This window comes from Callorhinus ursinus, unplaced genomic scaffold, assembly GCF_003265705.2.
Source record: "Callorhinus ursinus isolate GAN/ISIS: 27379988/994484 unplaced genomic scaffold, GSC_fseal_2.0 scaffold65, whole genome shotgun sequence".
NCBI classification, from domain to species: Eukaryota; Metazoa; Chordata; class Mammalia; order Carnivora; family Otariidae; genus Callorhinus; species Callorhinus ursinus.
The window spans coordinates 3,095,839-3,111,912 of record NW_027397127.1 but is presented as its reverse complement, the minus strand read 5'-3'; the positions used below and the strand labels follow the sequence as shown (position 1 = coordinate 3,111,912).

General features: G+C 42.5%; 1 protein-coding gene across 1 annotated transcript in view; it reads right to left on the bottom strand.

Annotated features, from left to right (window-relative positions):
• TRPC5 (transient receptor potential cation channel subfamily C member 5) overlaps positions 1-15,794 on the bottom strand; it is a 255,909-nt gene extending 240,115 nt beyond the window's left edge. Inside the window, exon 1 of the mRNA XM_025853732.2 lies at positions 15,012-15,794. The gene's annotated coding sequence lies outside the window, so the exon portion shown is untranslated. The remainder of the gene's footprint in view (positions 1-15,011) is intronic.
• Between the last annotated feature and the right edge of the window lie 280 nt (positions 15,795-16,074).

Here is a 16,074-nt window from a genome sequence, read left to right as displayed (position 1 = left end):
ATCCTCATTTTAGAAATGCTAAAAGCTGAGGCCCAGAATGGTTGAATGTCTTGCTTAAGGTTACACCACCAGTAAGTAGCAGATCTAGTGCTTAAACCTAGGACTCTTTTGACTTCCAGGTCAGTGCTCTTGACACTGCACCCGTCTGCTTAAAATGCTAAATGAGAAAGTGCTTTGGAAAATGCCTTGTGCCCTGCTATCTGACTGCAAACTGGTCCTCTACATCATTTTAGTAGGCCCACCAAATGAGTCTGGCAGCCTCCAAGGGGAATGTGCACTTGTCTGGGTCCCAGGTCAGAAGGTCAGGGCAAGATGGAGAAATGCCTACAGGAGACGCTCTTTCACCAGCAGGAAGGGAGTGTGTGCAGAATCCTCAGATCTACCCTGTTGTGTCAGCTGAGCTGCACAACACCAAGGGAGCTCAGTGAGCACCTGTCTGGGAGCACCCATTTTTCCATTTCTTCCTTGCCACCTTGACTCTTAGCCAAAGCATTCATTTCTTCCATCTCCAGCCTCTTCAGGCAACTAGAGAGACACATCCCTTTCTCCCATCCCTGCTCTGCCTTTGGTTTGCCCAGATAGGAGTTGGCCTGTTAGCCTTGCCTTTACCTCTGGAGTCTCAAGGGAACCAAACCTAATATACCAGCTGTTGTAGCATTTTATTTGGATATGTGCTGGGATACCATAAAGCCTGTGTCTTTTTATAAATTAAAAGGGTTTTATTGTCGGGCTCATGGGAGTTTTGTTAGGTGCTCAAGCCACCTCTGGCACTAGTCCCCATCCTTTAGCAGTATCATTCTCTCTCCATAAAAGTCACAGTTTATGTTCCTCCTCAGATCTTTCCAGTGTACTCTGTCTGTTGTCATGTTGCAAAGAGACCTCAGGGAAAGAAATCCAGAAATGTCTGGGAGGCTGTGCCATCATGCAAACTAGATACCACACCAGACAGGATAAAGATGAGCACGTTTCAGTCTGCTGACAAGGTGGTGGTTCCAAGGACAAGGTGGTGTGGGTTCAAGTGGTTGCCAGGGTTAACATTGCATTTTCCAAGCCTTTCAACATTTTTTCAAGTCCTGAGTCCACTCAACCCTTCATTTCCTAGATTTCTTCTCTCAGGCTTTTGAGTACCTGAAGAGGAAGTCACATTGGCTGTGCACATTGGTTCCACCAAGTTCTGATTTTCTAAGCTCTGCTAAGCCCATGGTGCTGTTCTATACATGCTTTTTTTATTATTATTATTTCTTGGGTTGACTTCCTTTTGAAAGTCCCATTGACAGGGATCCATCCTGTTCCCCTGCACCCTGCCTCACAACAGAAAAGCTTGTTTTCTACCTCACAGAGAAAAGCCTTTCTTCCTCCACTCCATGGCATATCTTATATCTGTCTCCAATTTTACTTTACTTTTTGAGGTGCTCCTATTCCTTTCTAAGGCTAATCTCTGCACCCCTGCTCTTGATCCCCTACCGCCTACCTCCGCTGTTTGTTGTGCCATATTTTTTCTCAGATGCTCAGTCTTCTTCACTCGATTCTCCCCTTCTCAGCCCTTGAATGTGTTTTGAGTCTCATCAACCAAAATACAAATTCCCATTCAAGCAATTTCTGCCAGCATCCTCAACTGCACTGTGAAAATTCTCAAAAGTATAGTTTCCATTTGTATAGGTTTCATCTCCAATTCCTTTTGCCACCCATTACAGTTGATCTTCTGTCTCCATGACTCATTTCTACAACATCAGAACATTCACAGCAACTAATATCTATTAGGTTCTTACGATGAACCAGACACTGTGTTGGGCACGTTATATGAATAGTCATATTTGATCCTCACAACAACCCTCTGGCCTAAATACTATGATAAGCTCCATTTAATATACAAGGGTGGTTAGAGCCTTTGAATGACTTACTCAAGGTCACATAGTCCAGTGAGTAGTAGAGCTGGAATTTGAACAGAGGTAATCTGACATACTTTAACTCAGTTACCCATAGACTTGATCTATAAAGGCCTAGATAGTGAAGGTTTTAGGCTTTGCATGCCAGATGTCCTCTGGAGCTACTGTGCAGTTCTGTTCTTGCAGTGTGAAAGCAGGCATAGACAATATATAAATGAATGAGAGTGACTGTGTTTCAATAAAACTTTATTTATGGACACTGAATTTGAATGTCATAGTTTTCACAGGCTATGAACTATGTTACTTCTTCTGAGTTTTTTTCAGGCATTTAAAAATGTGAAGACTGGGGTACTTGGGTGGTGCAGTTAAGTGAAGGACTTTTGATTTCTGCTCAGGTCATGATCTCGGGGTTGTGAGATCGAGCCCTGCTGCAGGCTCTGTGCTGGGCATGAAATCTGCTTAAGATTCTCTCTCTCCCTCTTCCTCTGCTCCTTCCCACACTCCACTTACACACACACTCTCTCTCAAAAATAAAATAAAAAACAAAATTAAAAAACCCCATGAAGACCATTTTTAGCTTGCAGTCCATATAAAAACAGATAATGGGCTGGGTTTGGCCAATGGTTGTGGTTTGCTGGCCCCTGCTCTAGCCATTACATTATTCAGGGCTCTTCAGGTTGTCAAATTCAATGGATAAGCTCTTAATGCAGATGATACACTCCACTTTTTTCTCCTCCCATGACTTTGAAGGCAACACTCACTTCCAGTTTTCCTTCTACCTTTATGATCCATTAGTCTTCTTCTGAGAGCTTCTTTTATTCTATCTACCTCTCAAATGTTGGTATTTCCCAGGATCAATAGTTGACTTATTTCTTTGTTTACTCTGCTAGAGTAATTGATTTTACTTCCATGGCTAACACCTGCTATTAATGTAGTAACTCAGAGCGTGGGCTTTTGAGTTTACTTGCCTGGGTTTAAATCCTGGCTCCAATAAATACTACTTATGTGACCTCATAGGGTTGTTGCGAAGGTTAAATGATTTATTATTTGGAAAATTCTTGGAACCATGTTGTTAATATATGTTTAATAAAATATTCATTATCATCATGTTATTATTATGCTACTATTATCAGATATTGACTTCCTAATCTGTATCTCCAGCTCAGACTTCTCCTTTGAGTCCTAGGCCCATATACCTAACTGCCTATTTAACATCTGTACTTAGATGTCCCACTGGCACCTTGACTTCAACATGTTCCAAACCTAATATGTCACCTCTCTCCCACCTCCACATCCCCTCACCCTAATCCACTATTTTCCTCCATACACTGTTATTCTTGTTAACAGCAATGCTGTCCACTCGGTCACTTAACTAAGAAAGCTGGGAGTCCAGTTTCATGTCAGAAAAAAGTGACGTGAGACATTCAGCTTTAAAGCCAAGATGAGACTGAACATTTTAAATCCCCCTCCGCTGGGGCTTGAGATTAGCTATGTGATTGATCTGAAAATTTTTCCTCTCAAATACCCAACTTTTACATCCACACGGATGGGACTGGAGGAATTATGCTCAGTGAAATAAGTCAAGCAGAGAAAGTCAATTATCACATGATTTCACTTCTTTGTGGAACATAAGAAATAGCATGGAGGACATTAGGAGAAGGAAGGGGAAAATGAAGGGGGGAAAATCGGAGGAGGAGACGAACCATGAGAGACTATGGACTCTGAGAGACAAACAGGGTTTTAGAGGGGAGGGGGGTGGGGGGATTGGTTAGCCCGGTGATGGGTATTAAGGAGGGCACGTATTGCATGGAGCACTGGGTGTTATACGAAAACAATGGATCATGGATCATCACATCAAAAAATAATGATGTATTGTATGGTGACTAACATAACATAATAAAATTTAAAAAAAAAGAAAAAAAATTTTCCTCTCTTCCCTTTCTTAACTTCTCCCCTTCACTCCTGTCAGAATGATCTCTCTCTCTCCTTTATACTTGATGTGCCCATTTCTAACTCCTCACCTTTGATCACACAATTCCTCTCATCTGAAAGGTACCCCCCCCCATATATCTCCAAATGCCATTCAACATTCAAGAGCTAAAACACCCATGAAGTCATCTTGAATACTCTAGTCAACAAGATAAGGTATATTTTGGAACTGAGAGCTTATGTGTTTAAATTGAATTTCACTATTATATATTTCATACTTTATAAAGCTTTCCATCACAAGTCTATGTCAACTTGTTTCAATTGAATTATAAACATCTTATGTCTACAGAGCATAGAATGTTCTCTTTTGTGAATTCTCCGTAGTGTCTCACACAGGTCTCCTTTTGCCTTCACTCACTCTTTCTCTGGCTCCTCTCCCTCCAATAAATATGGACCACAAAGTTCTACTTTATTCACTTTTCTCCTTCTTCTGACTTTCTCCCTTGGAGATTTTTCAATCTATTTCTTAGAGGTAATTTTTTATACCTATACCTATGACTTCCCAAATTTTCATCTCATTTCCTAACTTCTCTTGAGCTGCATTCCCACATCTCAAATTTTTTGATGGACACTTTCATGAGGATGTCTTGCCTGACTTTAAACTTAATATGATATTGAAATCTGAACTCATCACCTTCCCTTCTCCCCCACCTTCATCTTTTCTTATGGCATCACCATTTCCTGTCACCTGGATAAGACTTGCAGTCATCTTTGACTGCCTTCACCACACATATATAGTCATTCACCATAGTATATCTACTGTTCCTTTATGTGTCATTTATGCCCCATCCTTTCCAGGTCCACTACTATAGTAATAACAACCATAATAACAACTGTAACAGTTAACATGTATGAGTGTTTGCTGTGGCTAAGTACCAGGCTAACTGTTTTATATTTTCTTCTTCATAGCATTATGAGGTAGGTCTTCTTAATATCTTTTTTTCATAGGTGAGAAAACTAAAGTTCAGAGTGGCAGAGCTAGAATCACACCAAAATGGGTTTGGACTTAGATTCCTTGCTTAACCACAGTGCTACTTACTCCTCATCCATAGATTTCTATAATTTCTTCCTAACTGATATGCCTGTGATTTCTTGCTCTGCCATTGATCCTTCCTGCATACCATTTCCAGAATAAACATCCCCAAACATCGCTACCATTATTTCATTTCTCATCTCCAAATCAATTGTTATCTCCCTTTTATCCACTAAATTAAATCTAGCCACAGCCTAACAGAAAAAGTCCTCCACAATCTTACCACAACCCAAATTTCCAGCTCTGTCTCCTGGAAGCATGGATTTAATCCATGAATGGATTAAACCACAATGTTCTACTCAGTTATACCATGACTTCATTTCATGTTTGCTCCTATCATCCACTCACTCCTGACCCTGTTGTGAGTTCCTAGAGAGAAAAGGATGGGGATGCATGTTTGCACCCCACAGTGCCTTCCATCTAGTCTACACTTACTGCATATATGTCAAGGGCTTGATTGTAGGGGCTCAGTTACCACTGGGAGATTGGTTTGTTTCATTGCTCCTTAACACTCTCCTATTTCTTTCTTCCCCATGAGTCCTCTCATTTTTCTATTCCCTGGCATAATTACTGTACAAAAAATGTAAAAATCCTCTCTTCTGTGATATCAACATCCTAGGAAAAACTTTACCTATGCATCACCATGTCATCAGTTTTTTCCTCAGTTTATCCCCAAACATAACGTCTTGTCAGTCTTTCTTCATTGCTTGGTAATTATCATTAGACTAAATTTTACTCATCTAGGAAAAGTTTCTGGAGATGACCACTGTGTGAAGATGACAGCACAGTCTACAACACAAAATTCTCTGGTGACTCTTGAAGTAAAATATTTAATGTAAACTGCAGACTTTCAGGTCATGTTCAGCACCGGTCAGGGCTCCTGAGTGATTGAATCTAAGAGATGGCAAAGGAAGTGACAGTTGGGAAACTTAGTTCCAAATGCAGATGTTATAAATCTCCAGATGTTCTTATATCCCAGAGAGAAAGCATTCTGGTTTTTATTGGATTTTTAAAAGTTTGTTTGTTTGTGTTTTAGATCCTTGCTGCAGATTAGGGAACACAATGCCCAGGTACAGCATGGAATGTCTTTATAGTTCAGGAAGATTATGGTTTTTATGTTTAGGCAGAGATTCATTTTTTTTTTTGAGAGAGAGTGAGAGTGAACATGGGGGGGGTAGAAGGAGAGGGAGAGAGAGAATCTTAAGAAGGCTTCACCTTCAACGTAGAGTCTCACGTGGGGCTCCATCTCATGACCCTGAGATCATGACTTAAGCTGAAATTAAGAGTCAGATGCTTAACTGACTGAGGCACCCAGGTGCCCCAGAGATTCATTTAGTTATAAAGATTGTTTATAACATCTGGTCAGTAGTTCCAGTCATTCAAAGCAATATTTGTCAAACTTTTTGATAATAACCCACAGCAAGAAAAACATTTTACATTGGACCCAATATACACACAAACATGTGCACATTTGCACACATACACGCACTCATACACATACACACACACGCATTACTGAATGTAAGTGTCATTAAACAATGTTCACCCTTACTACACATGATTCACATTTTTCTCTTTTAATCAATTTAATTTAAAAATAGTGGTGATAAACTGATTTCAAAGTACACTAATGAATCATTGCCCACATTTTGAAAAACACTGGTTTAAGGGATGGAAACAAAAAGAGATGATAAGATGTTCTGTTTTGTGCTACTAGAGGGCAAGTATATATTGCCTGCAACTGATAACGCTGGGAAGGGGCAGTTCTTAAGTCACTGCTAAAGACCAATGCCCACAGCAGGGATAACAAAAATAATTAACTGTGGTGTATTGATTTTGTTATCAGCTTTGCATCATTCTTTGTTTAAAACTAAATGTAATTTTTCGTGGTTTGTGTGTGTGTGTGTGTGTGTGTGTGTGTGTGCGCGCGCGCGCGCCTGTCGCTGCAGAGCATGCTACCCAACTATATGGTAGTCTGTTTCAGTGTTTACAATTATGTAGTTCCACATTCTTTTGCAAGCTGTGGTAACTTTTCAAAGATTATTCATAAATAAGATACTGAGCTTATTTATTTGAAAATATGGTCATCTTATTATTACATGGAATAATATTAGCTATATTTCATGAATTTGTTATGGTTATGGTTTTCTCCCCAGTGTGGGATATATAACAAAATTGAGGCATTAAGGTTCTATAGTGTACCGAGTATTCAGGTGAGCATCATGGGGCCAAAGGGGCTGTACAGTATTTTAGAAACTGGGTGTAGTCACCAGTTGCTCAGACAACTGATTAGCTGAAAGATTTGTCCCTTAATACAGATGTTAGTTCTTCCAAAGTTACACTGTAGTGAGAACACAGCAAAAGGACAAGATAGATTTGAGCTATAGTTTGAGAGATTTTGTTACGATGTAAAGATCTTTCTGAACATCAATTCATAGTTTCTTGCATTTGCATTCAGAAGTTCTAGATGGAAAAAATAAAATAAGGAAGGGGTGGTGGTAACCAAGTAGAGAGTAAACAGAGTGGGAGCAAGCTTTTTCACCGAATATCCTTTTATATATTCTGATTTTTCAGCAAAGGATATAAAATACCTATTCAAAAATTTAAATAAAAAAGAGAAAGCACAAAACAAAATAACAAGGAAAACAAACAAACAAAAAACAACCAAAAGAGCTTTCTGACAATGAAGAGGCAGTATACTGTAGGCTAAGGGGGGAATGCAAGATTTGGAGGAAGAGAGACCTATGTTCCAATCCTGTCTCCACCATTTACTATCTGTGCAATATCAGGCATACCACTAACTTGCCTGATCTTGTCTCCTCATCTGTTAAATGGGAATAATAATACCTATTCTATAGAGGCTGTAGTGAAGGTTATTTAAGTTAACATATTTGTAGCACTCAACACAAAGAAGATTGTGGTAGGCAGGATAATGGCCGTCTAAATAAGTCAACACATCCCCAGAACTTGTGAATGTGTTAGGTTACTTGGCAAAAGGGATTTTTTTTTCCAGATGGAATTAAGGTTAATAATTAGATGACCTTCAAATAGGGAGACTCTCCTGGATTATCCAGGTGGGCCCAATGGCCTCACATGGGCTCTCAAAAACAGCAGAAGACGACAGAAGAATCAGAGAGAGGCAAAGGAAGAAGAAGTAAGAGAGATTCAAAGTGTGAAGGGACCCACCTGTCCTGACTGGCTTTGAAGTTGGAGGAATGGGGCAGCAGACCAAGGAATGTGGGGGGCTTCCAGAAACCTTCAACTGACAGCCAGCAAAGAATTTGGGACTTCAGTCCTACAACTACAAGGAAGTGAATTATGCCAACAACCTGAATGAGCCCAAAAATAAAAAATAAAAAAAAAATGGATTCTCCCCTAGGGCCTCCAGAAGCAAATGCAGCCCTGCTGACACCTTGATTTTTAGCCCAGCGATCTCCATGCCCCATTTCTAACATGCAGGACTATAACAATAATAAATGCACATTGTTTGAAACTGCTAAATTTGTGGTTGTTATGGCTGCAATGGAGAACGAATACAAAGATGTTCAATAATTGATAGCAATTGCTATTGTTAATTTAGGGTGATCACAGAAATCTTAGAAATTACTTTTCAATATTGTCTATTATAAAGTTACTGATGCCCCACTAATCCGATCCTCTTGAAAATCAATGGCTGTTGAGCAAGCTCAGTGCCTCAGAGCTGGAGGTCTCAAACATGCCAAAGGACCGGGACCCAGAGGTTGTGGCACCCATCTCTGTATATTTGTGATCAGGCTGCCCCAGACTACATATGTCAACCAAGAAGTTTTTGGAGAATCAAGTACTTAGTGATTTTATTGGAACGCATAAAATTTATTAAAATTCATAGAATTATTGGAATTCATAGGTACTATACCAATCATCTTTTATGGGTGGGAAAATTGAGCAGATAGAGAACTGGGAGAAGGTAGGAGTTTCCCATTTCTTTCACCTGTAAAATAGTGATAGGTATAGTGTTTACCTAAGTCATTAAAGTCTACAATGAGCAATTTACTTAGTTCCTTTGAGCTTTAGTATTGTTTGTACAGTAAAGAGGCTAATGTACCTATTTTATGGACTTGTCCTGAGGGTTTACACGAGATGCTGCGTGTAAGACGCTTAGCACATAACTTAGCACTCTCTAAGTGTTAACTGTTGTTGAGCTGCCTTTTGTAAGATGTGTTGATAAGGAAAAGTATTTCTTATCTGATAACAAGTCATTACTTTCTAGGGGAAAAATCACTGGAGCTTCATATATAATGTCTGTTCCTTTTGTGGGCTCATGTTAAAAAAAAATGTCCTTTGAGTTTCTGTGCTATGCTTTTACCCTCATCATTTTTTTTATCCAAATCTTTTCACAACTACCCTATGAAGTAGGGGTTATTATTCACCCATTTTATAGGTTGTTATCAGGCCAGAAATCAGTAATATTTAGTTCTGCCCCTGGAATGCTATTTCGGCCTTGATTTTTTTCACAGTTGCTCCATTGAAGGGGGTGTGTGTGTGTGCACATGTGTTTGCCTACTGCACATATGTGCAAACATGCAGAAAGAGCCTCACTACTAAATTTATAACTTGGCAATTTTGAGACATGCCATATAATAGGCCACTTCTTTTGTGTGTATGTGTGTGTGTGTGTGTGTGTGTGTGTTTTAGAGAGGAGGGAGAGCGTGCATGTGCATGTGAGTGGAGGGGAGGGGCAGAGGGAAAAGGAGAGAGAATCTCAAACAAGCTCCACACTAGGTGCGGAGCCTAACATGGGGCTTGATCTCACAACCCTGAGATCATGACCCGAGCCGAAACTGGACACTTAACAGACTGAGTCACCCAGGAGCCCCGAATAGGGCCACTTCTGACTTTAGTCTTATTCTATGAAATGATTTCATCAGGACCACCTTTAATTCTTTCTGAATAATATTTGTTTTGGGACCCCCATTCTGTTGAAATATACTTTACTTTGTATGTCTTTCTTAATGTTCTATTTGTGGAAAGCCCAATGTGATTCACACCAATTAGAAATAGGTGCTAGGTGCCCTATGACATCACATCCAGTGACTAGTTTTCTAGCAAACTAAACTTAATGACCAAATCATATTAATTATAGTAATAACTTCCACATATTGATTGTTCATAATATGCCAGTGTCTTATAGTGTCTCATGTAGTCTTCATAACAACTCAGTGTCAGTGGGTACTATTATTAATCCCTTTATACTGATGAGGAATCTGAGGCCAAGAGGCAAAGTACCTTGTACAAGTTTATACAGATGGTTATTTGTGGACAGGATCAGGATTTAACTTAGGTCTGTGCATCCCCAAGTCCAGGTCCTTCTGGTAAGCAGAACAGTCCTACAGTCTGACTCCTTTTAAATCAACTCTCTTGCCCACATTTAAGGCCTTTACACTGGATAATGGGAGAAGTGGACCTGGGGTAAGTTTATATTTAAATTTTCAAGTGATAAGCCACTTGAATTGTCCCTGCATGCCCTGAGGATAATTGCTTATTTTTTAAACGACTTTCAGATGCTTTTTGGGATAAGCTCTAGTCCAGTGCCTCTCAAACTTTAGTGTGCAAACAAATCACTGGGGAATCTTAAAAATCAGATTCCAATTCACTAGGCCCAAGGAAGAGTTTAAGATTCTGCACTTATAAATAGCTCCCAGGGGATGGTGGTTCTATTGGTGTGGGGACCATGCTTGGAGTAGCAAGACTCTAACCCACTCCAACCTAACCTCTCTTTCCTAACCTTGTGATATCCTCACTATAATATAGAAGTTCTTCATATTATCCTTCTGGGTTATAAGAGATGTGTTTGCATCAGCCTATTTTCTCAGATCCTAAAAAAAAAAATCTAGGGTGGGATTAATTGAAACCAGGTATCAAGACTAAAGAATAGAGGCAGGAAATAACACCCCCCCACACAAACCTTCCTTCTTCTCAGACTCTACTATAAAAACCATCTGCCTTGTCTTTTCTGCTTCTTTTGTTTTAATTTTTCAGTAAGTGTGTGAATGCATGTGTGTGTGCATACACATGTGCATTTATGGGTGCTTGTTCTGAGAATGACTATACAAGGCCAGAGACATAGTTACTGGAATCCACCAGTTTCCATTCTCAAGACTAACAGAGTGCAGCGGAGTCTGGGTTTTCTAGATGCCTTGCTGTTGGTGGTGTGAGCCAGATCAGCCAGATAAGTGTGAACAGCTAAATCTTTGTCATGTTTAATTCTGCCCTCCACCTGAATATGCTAGCTGTGGGCATATGCTATTTTTCTTAGCTACCAAGATAGAAGTGTGTGTGTGTGTGTGTGTGTGTGTGTGTATTGGCAGCAGATGGAGGGTGAGAAGGCAAGTCACAAGGATATGGCAGTAAACATGGTAAATATAAACATGGCAAGGAAATAGAAGGTTGTGATCTTAGCAAACTTGGTTTTGGTTTCCTCTTGACTTCCTGGAGAGATCTTCAGAGAGCTTTAGGAAATGTATTCAGTACTAGCAGGCAGTCTTGGGTTCTTGTTTTGATTCTGTTACTAGGTAGTTGTGTGATTTTGGCAAGTCATTTTTACTCTCTGGGCCTCAATTTCTGTGTAGGTGAAATGAGGGCATTGGGCCCTGCCCGATCCCTGCTTGTTTCCCACCATCAGCTGTCTTGCAAAAAGCTGGGACAACTGCATTGGCTACCAGCATCTAAGTGCTAACCCCACAATGGGTGATGGAGAACCCAAGCTAGGGAACTTGCAAAGTTCTCTGGACACAGAAAATGGCGATTTTTTGCTTTGTCCCACCAGCTTTTATTTCTTTTAGGAATCATCTGTTGTTGCTCAATTGAGCATGATGCACACATTTGTGTATGAGACCACAGCTGAATCATTCAGGACGCCTTCTTTGAGATCAGGATGGGTCAGTTGGTCTCACGGCTCAAAGGACTTGAAAGACCCATCAACAGCAGGAAAGCTATGGCAGTTTTAGAAAGAATGACATTATAGAAATCTCAGCTACTAAGCTCTGGACTCACAGGCTAGCCTCAGCTTCGCCCTGATCTAGAACGATTACTGCAATTTCTGCCTAGAATGAGGCATCATTTCTGCCTGTAGGACGCAAACTTTGTCATACCCCTCTGTGAAAAACTGGAAAATGACTGGACCAGGTTAGGTTGGTGGCACCTTAGGCTGCAGGGCGCTTTGGGTAGAAAGGTCCTGCCCCTCACATTCCCCATCAGCTAAGAGGAGGCTTCTGAACAGCTTAGTGTACTTAGCTAAAAACAAGCATCTTGGGCAGGAATAAAGCAGGCAGAGATGTTTTGGTGCCTCTCCTCCAGTGACGGAGCCACAGCAAAAGGCATTAGAATATTTGGAAGTAGGCTGGAAGGAAATAGTGTGACACATTTGAAATACCCATTCGATAATTAAGCACCTGAATGGCTCACAGATTGAAATTTAATATGCTAAGGAGTGAAATGAGATGGCAAAAGGGGAAATGTACTCCATTGCTCCCAATTCTCTGGTTCTAAGGAATTCTATTATTGTTTACTCAGTGTTTACAAGGCAAATCATACGCAATTTTAGTGTGCTTCACATCGGAATCAATTTTCTGGACTAATTCCATCCTCAGCTGAGCAAAAGAAAGCAAACACCTGGATGGTTTTCTTTCCATATGTTTCAAAACATCTTTGGGTTCTCTCCTGTCCCTCTCCTCTTCCTCCCTACCCTAGCTTTAATTTTCTGGCCCACCCTTCTCCCAGCGTGTATGGTTGTGTGTGTCATTCTGGTTGTGAATTCTAGAAAGAATGGAATCATAGGACTGTCGCTCGTATAGTTGGCAGAGATGAGAGATATTTGGTGCAGGTTTCTATGTTGGAGCATATACTGAAGCCCGGGGAACCTGTGTCAACACATTTGGGGACTGCATTGGTTCTATATCCCTGCACAACCCACCTCCTTGTCCCCTGAGTAACTGTGGATCAGGACCCACCGTGGCAGCCAGATAACGCACATCACCAAGAACAGAGCAGAGACCTGTACCTTCCTTAGGCTTCATCCCTGTGGATGCTTTCAGTTCTTCCCCAATATGAAACTGCCAGTTCTTTCCTACCTGTCTGCAACCTGGTCTTTGCTATTTATGGGAAAGTATAATTTTAACCCATCTAAGAAGATATTTGCTTATGATTACCTAAAAAAAGTAACAGAATGGGCACCTTTTCAGATCTTACTTGAGTAATCCTCATTCTCTTCTGTCTCTAAGCGGTGAGCATTAGAACAAATTGCCCGATACAACATAAACAGTTTCACTTAATGCAGAATCTGTTTCTCTCATTTGCTGAGTTGGAAGGAGGTAATTCATTGTATTCCGGTAACATAGTAATAAATAGAAAGTTTAACACAAGAGCCTGGGTGTTTTGGAAGCACCCTCTCTCTGCTACAGCAGCACAGAGCCCAGATTGTATGGGGTTGATCTGGGTCCTTGAAAAAAATACACACATGAGATATATATATATATGATACAACTTTAAGAAAGCATCTTTCTCTCTCTCTCTCTCTCTCTCTCTCTCTCTCTCTCTCTCACACACACACACACACCCCGTGTGCATATATATATAAAACTATATATATAGTAAAACTCCATGAGAGCAGCATCTCCAAGGGATCAAAACATAGATTTCAAGTGGCATTCAGTTTTTCCTTCAACCTTGCAAACATTGCAAGAGCGATTCCTCTTGACCCTGTGGGTTTCCTTTATTCCAGGCTAAATATTTGCTTTGAAACCAACTTGCTACTATGTGAATATATTTTCATGCCTTTTGAGTTACAATAAGCAGATGTTAAAGAGTGAGTGAAAGATACTATTTGACATCATTTATATCTCAGCTTTGTAAGAATCTATGGGAAAGGAGATATGATATAAATCATATCATCTGTAATCATCTGTAAAACACCAAAACCCAAAACAAAACAAAACAAAAAAACCCAGTCTGAAACTGACAAAAGACAATCATGAATGCTGACATACAAACTTGTCATATTTGCTAAATGCCGTGAAGATAAATACATGGCAATAGACAAGTGGGTCTGGGTACCATGTCAGTGTAGTAATTATTTCTCATTTGAAGTAGGGCCGACACACACAATCTCTAAAGGGAGCACTATTGATTCGTCTGTGTCTCTTGTACTCATATAATAAACTCCTGTAAAGTTCAGAGATCCTGTCTTCCACGCTGGTTTCTAGGCTTCAGGCTTTTCATGAGGGAGTGATAACCTTGCTAGCCACTCAGCCATCACGGCATACCTGACTATGGCCAGAAACCCACGTTGGCAATGGAGAAGAAGCTCTTCTCATAGTCACATTCTTAGAGTCCATGGAGAAATACCAGGATCTGCAAATACAGCTCAGTACCCGTGTGTGTGTGTGTGTGTGTGTGTGTGTGTGTGTGTGTGTGTGTAGGGGTATGATAATGTCCAAGTCAGTATATGTGTTTGGAGGGAGTGGGGTGTTTACTTTAGAGCAGAGATCTGACTGATGTCCCCCCATTTGCATTTCCTAGTTCCTTTAAGGAAGCCAGGAAACGAATCTGGTCATTTCTTAAGTTTGAAATATACAAAACAGAAAGAAGGGTAAATAGACTCTCATGAGTTCACCCCAGCCCTCTTCATCTTAAAGTGGCTTTTGGCAACAGGATCAGTGTCCTTATTCCCATGCCCATCTACCTCCCAGGTGGATTTTGAGGAAGCCTGGGAGGAGGTTCCCCAGGGAGGCTGACACCTACCCAGGGATGGAGCAGATCACTGACCGGGGTAGGGCAAAGCTCTGGTGTAGGAAAACATCCGGAAAGAAACAATTCTTTTGGTCATTGCCAAGAGCCACCTTTCCTAACACCCCTAGAGCTTTACCCCATCGCATCTCTCTCCCTGTGTCCAAAAAACAATCTGTTGCTGGCTTTGGTCGGCTCCCCACTACCCCAGCCCACAGCCTGCCAGCCAGCGCTTCCCAGCCCTCAGCATCCCAGCACCCTCACATAGCCCTCACCTCGCCGCCCCTTATGGCAGCGCTCGAGCAACGAAGCAGAGGGCACCGGGCCGCCTGTCGACTTACCCCGGGGCAAGTGGTTTGTTCGGATCTGCGTCGTCTGGTGTCCGCGAACCAGGGCGCGCGGTGCGGCCGCCTCGCCGGACTCGGTCTCCCGGCGGCGCGCAAACAGCAGCCGCCTGGGACAGCCCCAGGCCTGGAGGTTGCCCGGCGGTGGGCGGCGGAGCACAGGGAAAGGGGCGGGGTGTGGGGAGAGGCGCGAGTGCTGCCTCCTACCTTGGTTTCTCCCTCCGCTTCTCAGTTATCGCCAAACTTCACTGTGGCTGGCCGGCCCTCCTCACCTTTCGCCTCCGTCAGCGCCCCGAAACTCTTCGCTCCACCCGCCCCTTGCCTGTTCTTTCTCGCTTCTCCCGGCTGTCTGACCCAACCTGGGCCGCTTCAAACGCACGCACTCCCTTCGCGCAGCCAGCCACACAGTAAGAGCCGGGGAAGAAACTGACACGGGGAAACTGACAGGGGTGGCCGACGCGGGAGTGTGAGGGGGAGAGAGGGAGAAGAGACAGGGAGAGAGAACCACAGAGAGAGAACCGCATTTACGCTCTCACATGCACAAACGCACGCTCAAGCTCCAGCTGCCAGGTAGCGGCTGGCGGGAGACCCGGCCACCCCTCCAAATCTTTCTAGACTAGAGGTTTCTGTCCCCTTCTGCTGCCGCTTCTGAAAAACGCTATGCAACGAAGGGGAGAGAAAAGCAAAGAGGGGTGGGGAGGGGAAAATCGAGGAGGTGCGCTGCCTTTCTCCTCCCCACCCCTAGCTCCAAAAATGTCCAACCCTGAGCTCTTCCCTTTCCCTTCTATCTGCTCCCGGCTTCCCTCTGCTCCTGTTCTCCCTTTCTCCCTCCCTTTGGGTGTCTGCGAGCTGCGGAGAACCCGTCGCGGTTGAGGGGCGCGCGCGCGCGCGCGTGCGTGTGTCTGTGTGTGTGTATGGGTCGGGGGGAGAAAGCCGTGGATGGCGAAATCACCTCTCACCTCCCCCAGCCCCGGCCGAGGCCTCACACCCCCCCCCCCCAGCTCCCGGCATGGGCGGGCGGGGCTGGGCGGGGGAGGCGGGGAAGGGGGAGGGAAAGAGG